Source organism: Parasteatoda tepidariorum, chromosome 7, assembly GCF_982258835.1.
Source record: "Parasteatoda tepidariorum strain Cologne lab strain chromosome 7, Ptep-v5.0, whole genome shotgun sequence".
Lineage (NCBI taxonomy): Eukaryota > Metazoa > Arthropoda > Arachnida > Araneae > Theridiidae > Parasteatoda > Parasteatoda tepidariorum.
This window is the reverse complement of record NC_141761.1, coordinates 50,858,152-50,865,392: the sequence shown is the minus strand read 5'-3', so window position 1 is coordinate 50,865,392 and position 7,241 is coordinate 50,858,152. Positions and strand designations below refer to the sequence as shown.

At 30.7% G+C, this 7,241-nt stretch overlaps 1 long non-coding RNA gene across 1 annotated transcript; it reads right to left on the bottom strand.

The window, feature by feature from the left end:
- Window positions 1-3,517: 3,517 nt before the first annotated feature.
- On the bottom strand, window positions 3,518-7,003 carry LOC107450628 (uncharacterized). The gene is made up of 2 exons (XR_001584966.4): window positions 6,741-7,003; window positions 3,518-3,782 (listed from the first exon to the last, which is right to left on the bottom strand). It is a non-coding gene; the product is annotated as an uncharacterized LOC107450628 (long non-coding RNA).
- Between the last annotated feature and the right edge of the window lie 238 nt (window positions 7,004-7,241).

Below are 7,241 nucleotides of genomic sequence, written 5' to 3'. Positions count from 1 at the left end.
CGTTTGCGAATGATAAGCAGAGTGGTCAAAAATATTTACCTTCAAAAAACTCATCAATCAGATTCTCGTTCGTATGTGATTTTCACACCATGTAAAAAATCGTATCCAGTGTGAATTGTTCTTCGCGATCAGTTCATTGCGGGACTGCTTATTATAGTATGACTAAACGTAACTTAAAACCAAATATAAAAGCATAAAATTACTAATATTTCACGCATTGCCTAGGTCTGTTATAGAATGGCTAAGGAAAAACCTAAAAGCAGTCGAAGCGATAATTAGGAATTTTATAGAATGTAGGACAGCCATTGATAAAAAGTAAAATTATATTGTGAGACTAGCATGAAACAACCATATTATCAATTTATTTAAAAAATGAATAAATAAATAAAATTGTAGAAGTTTAAAACGTGAACTACTACGTTTTAATTCGAAATACGGGTGACGTTAATGGCTAAAAACAAAACTAAGACAACCGGACTAAAACAGTTCTATTTTTGGGTCTAAGACAAAAGTACACGCTATCTTATATTGTTGTTGCAATTTTTTGTTCGCAATATGACCTGTGCTATTTATCATAAGATTCTTAAATCTATTTAACATTAGCTAAAGATAGTAAAAAGGGAGATAACACTAAAAACATAGCAACTCTAAAATATTTATAACGAAAAACTATATTCCTTAAATTGATTTAAAGCTTACACGACCTTTTCGAATTTTTAAAATTCAGAAAAATCTTATGAGTGATTAAAACAACGTGCAAATTTAATCAATAAAAAAACTCCCTTGAATATCAAGCCTGTTCATTCATCGCGTAATTTTTTTTAAATGGCGGACACTTGGGGTTTGTCCCATTGGCCACAGAAATGCCAGAACTGCTACTCTCTTCTCGTTGGCCAGTGGGCACCTGCGGCGAAGCTACGGCGGTGGAGCAGCGTTGCCCACGGCACACAACCACAAACCCGTTTATAGGGCGGGTCACATTCATACACATTCACATAAAGAGGAAAGGACATAGAACGCAGAGCGAGAAAGAAACATCCATGCCCTGAACAGGATTCGAACCCGCTGCCGCAGTCAGACACGCTAACCACTCGGCCACCTGGTCGGCATCTCGTAAAAGTAGGCTGAGGAATACAAATGAAATTTTTAATGTTCTATTCCGATTTTAGAATCTAGTAGGCGGAGTAACAAGCAACATGCATCAATCTTTTGTAGGAATCAGTGAAAAACAATTATCCTTAGTAACGTTTGTATTACACCTTTGTATTAGGCTTAAGTTTTATATTTGAATACGATGTTTCAAAAACATGATCTCAATGAATTGATAACTTGAAGGGTATCCGTTTTCAGCGGAATTAATCACAGACCCTAAATAGCGTCCTGATTCCCTAACTAGGGAATCAGTTTTCAGAAAATTAAAATGTTTGAGCAAAAATTAAGACAAGCTCATACACTACAAGATTAGTTTCGATATTTAGCACTTGTTCAATCTAATTAATGCTTGTTTTTCAATATAAGGTAAAGGACTGCCTTTTTTAAATCTGAATAAACATTTGTTTCTAAACTACAAGGTGATAAGGATGATGAATATATATAAAATGAAATGACTTATGTTAAATAAAAAAGTGATGAAAAATAATGACTGTTAATTGCGGCTAGCCGCATCTTGAGTTGTATTCCTACGACTAATTTGAAGGTGTTAGAGAAAAAAAAAGTAATTATTTTCCTCTGCGCTCGCAGCGCCATCTGTAGACAGTTTTTACCATGAGGGCTAATAAATGGATAATAATTTAGAAGTAAACGATAAAAATTAAATTAGTAATAATATCGGTTCCGAAGAATATTTCGGATGTTAATGAAGTTAATAGTTGATATTTTCCAGAAAATAATAAATATAATAAATACTTTTAAATAAATGAAAGACTAAAATAAATTGCTTCTTGAACTTTAAGCTTGAGTCCTTGAATATCTGATCAATTGATCGAAAGTTATTTCTGTTAATCAAATACACATCAACATAATCATTGTTTTAGGACATTTTAATTATGGGAGAAAGTTGAAATCATAAAAATATTATTTTTAGGGGACAAAACAAATCTTTAGAATCAAATTTGGCAAAAGGTATATTTAGAAGTTTCAATTCCTTAGGAATTAAGCCAATTGTGAAATTGATGCGATTTGTGATAATAGGTCGGTTTTGAAGACGAAGCTGAGAATTTATCTATTTCTGAGAATTGATCTAATATTCATTAGTTAATATCGAGAACAGATCGTGTTCGGATGCCGGACAATTTTCTTGACGATGAAAATATCCTTGAAATTGATTAACCCTTCATGTTCCCCATCAGATATGAACCGAATAAAGCAGGTTTGAGACACTCTAGAGAGAAGGATTGCTAGTTGCTTATTTTCATTATTGTGCAAACAATTTAGCAGTTGAATCGCCTTTTTTTCCCTCTTGGAGTTCCTTATTGAATTTCAATGATTCCGTGCCTCGTACATTTAATAATTATAGGAGCTTCGACTTAATTTATAATTTGTTCACGCAGTTTGTAAGCCAGATTTATTGTTGGATTATAAATTGAATACAAAAAAATGTATCGTGGTTTTAACACTTTATAGAAATAAAAAATAGCTTAATATTCAGAAGTAGTATTTTATTTCAGTTATTATCAGTACCCCCAGAGGTATTGATTTGTTATGGGAACATGGAGGACTTTGAGACTCGACAGATTTAACGTGCATCAGCCACCAATTACTACGGTTTTCGGCTGGCAGGGATCGAACCCACGACCTCTTGGACACGGGCCCAGTGCCCTACCACCCAGGCTATCCCAGCCCTTGTGGTTTTAATATTTTTAAGAAAGACAATTTATATTTCATCAATAAATGTAGTTTAGAAATTGAGTAAATAAGTAATAATTCAAATAGAAGCTCACACAGATAAAATATCATAGGAGATACTAGAGTTAATAAATTAACAAATAAAACACTACTATTGTATATTGTTTTTTTTCTTCCTTTCCAGTATTAAAACCACAATAATTTTTCGGTTACAATTTAAACTCCAACTGCAAATCTCGTTTACAAATTTCGTGGATACATTATAACGTAAAGCGATGCTCCTACACAGATAAATTATTTTAGGAGACACTAGCTTTAATAAATAAATGTGATTTGTTGAATTACTAATAGAAGCAAAGTGCCAACTTTTTATTTAACATTTTTTTTTCGATAAAAGAATTTTTTTTTCTTTCAAAGAAAACAAAATTACTATTGAAAATAATGCTTTAAAGTAACTAAATACAATTCTCACCAATTTTGTTTAAAAGTGTTACTTAATATGAGATATTTTGTTTCTGCATATTTAGTTTTTAATGTACAGTTTCAAATAAATAGATTTAGCTTAAAAAGTTCATAATATATTTTTTTACATACTTTGTCTCTTATTCAACATATCTGAAAGAAAAAAAACAACAAGTTAACATGCATAAGTTTATATGTAGAGTATGGTCGGATGATTCGTTGACTCAATTTATTGATTCAATTCTACAGTAGCTAAAATTTTAGTGATTTTCTCTGAACAGCACTGATTATTACTTAGATTTGCTTCTTCATTAGAATTTTGTTTATTATCTTTCAGACTGATGGTCACACGCTCGTTGATACATCGTGATCTTTTCGGACAGGCATCCACTTCTGATTGCTCGTGGACTCCAGAACTGTTAGGAGAACAGTCTTCACGCAACTCCATGTAGAATTTCTGTTACTTTTAACTTTTCCTAAAATAGACATGACACACATATGCATTTAGTCAAATACAACAGATAGATTTATAGTCAATTTAAGTGGAATATAATTGAAAATATGAGCTGTTCATTGCCCTAATTAATTAATATCACTTTTTTCAAAATATTAAGTTTAAAAAAATACTTGGATCAGTGATTCAGTCATAGCTTTTTAATACCTGATAAATTTACCAAATAATGAAGATCTACCTTCTAAATTCCTTTATTAAAAATATCACTGTAAATGCATTATTTTTTGCATATCATAGAATACCTAGCCATTGTATTGAATAAGTAAAATCGATTTTAAAAGCATGAAATGATTAACGTTATAGAGATTGCCTGAGCATTCTGAAGAATGATTTAATAAAAACCTAAAGGAATTCTTTACAATAACTGGGTTTATAATGAATTTTATATGTCATAGTTTGCCTCAAGACGACAGACGTTCGAACAATGACTCAGCATTCTATCGAATGCTGCCATTTCATATATTGACGATAACTTGAGAAAGTTTCTTTCGATTGTTCTTTGTGGAAACATAAAAAAGTTTCTTTTAAGAGAACGATTATTACAGGATTACATTCAGCTATAATTAAATAATAAAATCTGCTCACAACTAAGATATTTGTAATTGAAATGCGTGTTTTCCTCTATCGTTTTAGCATTAGTGGTGAGAAATCAAATGGATTGTATGGAACTAGGTTAAGGAAGTAACGTTTTTCTTTAAAATAAAAAACGTAACCTTTTCTGTTAGCCGGGCATAAGCGAAAAATCGCCAAACCTTCGCCAACCAGTAGACCTCCAACATTTTATTTTTTATTTTAATTTATTTAACGCTGATAAAAATTAAATAAAATAAAAAGAAATTAAATGAAACAAAATAAAAATATACAAGTGAATTCAATTGTGCCCGTCTAATCAAAAATTTCCATAAGATCTTGCGTAAAAGTCTTAAAACGTTTTCGAAACTTAAGATGTCAATTAACAATCGAAGTTCGCAGTTTCTGTGTTTATTTTATTCATTTGGCAAGAAGAATTGTTTTAACGTTTGCTTAATTTCGATGTTTATACGGTTTATCACGGTTCTCACAAAACGATTTTTTTAAAAACTCCTTCATACTACTAGAGACATACACAAAAACAATTAAGCATTTATATTTTACTTTTGTGAACCGTGGGTTATTAAAATACTTGTATGATTAATTTGATCACTCGCTGTAAGAAATTTACATTTCACTTTTGCGAATCTTAAGTTTAAAACTTTTGATTCTTGCGATGTGAATGGAAAGTGGGTATTTATTTGATTGGGATAAGTATGTGTTTCCCTAACTTTCGTTGTTCATGACGTTGATGACTTAACTTATAATAATATAAGAAACAAATCTTCAGCTGCAACTTTTTTATTAAGTATTTTTAAGCAGCATAGAACAATAACACTAAATAATGTACTATAAAATACAGCCGACCAAACTACCAGACATTCATGTCTGTCCTACGAGAATCCAAGATGGAAGTGAGATAGTTCAGTTTTCTCTTCTAAAAGTGTATTTTTTTTCGAGGGAAGGCGCCATCTATCGGCAACGATTCTTACAGGATATTTTTTAAAAAAGTGATAGAAATTTTTAAAATAAGTGTTTTTTTAAATTTTTTTTTTTAAATAAAGAGATAGTGGAAAAAAAGTTCAGAATGGCCCAAGACAAAAAAGCTAGAAAAGTGGCGTTCTCATGTTAACGGAACTATCTGAATTTGATTAGTTTGCTAAATTAATCAACTGTTAACTTGGATGACGGAATTGTATGCTTTTCCATAGAGTCAGTTTCACACGTCTCCCATATTAGTGATAGAAAAACTCTGAAAAATCTGACAATTCACGAGATGTAGTGGATTAAAAATGTAACCTTTATCGCATCCATCGAAAAAAATAATTAAAAAAAACTTTTTACAGAGCAATCAAAAATAACACTTATATTGTGAGATCAAAATTCAAATAATTTCAATAATTGATAATTTGATTGACAGAATTATAGACAGAATAAATGATACATAACGTAACGTTATCAGTTTCAAATTGGGTCACTCATTTTATACCTAAACAAATGCTAAATTTAATACATTAAAATTAATGTTTGAGTTGACTGTATATTTCTAAACTAATATCTAAATAAAATATCTAAATTAATTACCAATTTTTTTTTTTTTTGAATAAAGCATGGAGAGAATGAGAATCAGTTTAAGACAGGGAAAATAATGTTTTATTTTATATTTCTCGTAGAAACATTTAAAACGTGTTTTAAAATGAAGTTGTTCTATTTATATCTCTACATTCGTTCCATATTATTTCTGTTAATAAAGTCGTTAACAAAAAGTTAAGATCATAAAGTCACATTTAGAAAATATTATATACCCTTAAAGTAAATTAAAGTCATTGAACTCTATTAAACAAGCGCATAATCTACCGACAAAAATTAGAGCATATGTAAAATTGCTCTAATTGCGAAGTAAAGAATGCAATGTTATAAATAAATCCAAAATGAAAAAATTTGTAACGTGCAGCAGTCAACATCACATACCTAAAGAAATGCTGGGTTTCGTTAAAGCAACGTGGCGAACAGCAAAAGCTATTGGCTGTACCCTACACTATAAACTATAACTTGAGGATACAAAATCAATCAGCAAATGATACATTTATCACTAGACATTGAATTAGTCATATTATTTTATTACAACAGTTATTAATTTTGTTTCCGAAATTGAAAAGAAAAAAAAAGAATTAAAAAGATCAAGATACGTTACTTAGAATGATTAAATAATTTTTTTTCACTCTACATCAAATGGTTTTAAATTTTTTCTCCATTTATTAAAATTAAACTCTCAATAATTTAAGAATAATGATATAAAATTTATAAAGGCAGTTACAAGTAAATAACTATTAGTACTAATTTTTTTTACCTTATTTTCTTCCGGTTTATAATTCAGTAATGGTCAAAAATTTAAAACATCTCAAAGGAATATGATTATGAAAGTTGTGTTTATGAATGTGTTAAACCATGTTAGTGTTTATGAAAGAAACATAAATCTGCTGCCATTCATAAAAGTTTCTAACATTCAAAGTTTTGCTTGTTTTACACATGCGTATGTACGCATGTGACTTTATTTAGACATCATATAGCACTAGGTAGAGAGGGATGTAACGAAGATATAATCATGGTTTTCGCATTCACCATCTCTATGCAGAGCGTTTGGAGGATGAGACCTCCCTACTGGGGGACCCTTTATTGTTTCTCAAAAGAATGGATTTAAGTTGTGCAAAGCGTGAAGGTAGCGGGTTCAAATCCCGCTGTTACCCTGGATGTATCTTCGAGCTATCCTTCACTGTATTGTGCTGTCCCACAGTGGACTGATCGTTAAGGCACGGCTCCCAGCAGATCACAGAAGTCAAGCATTACTGGC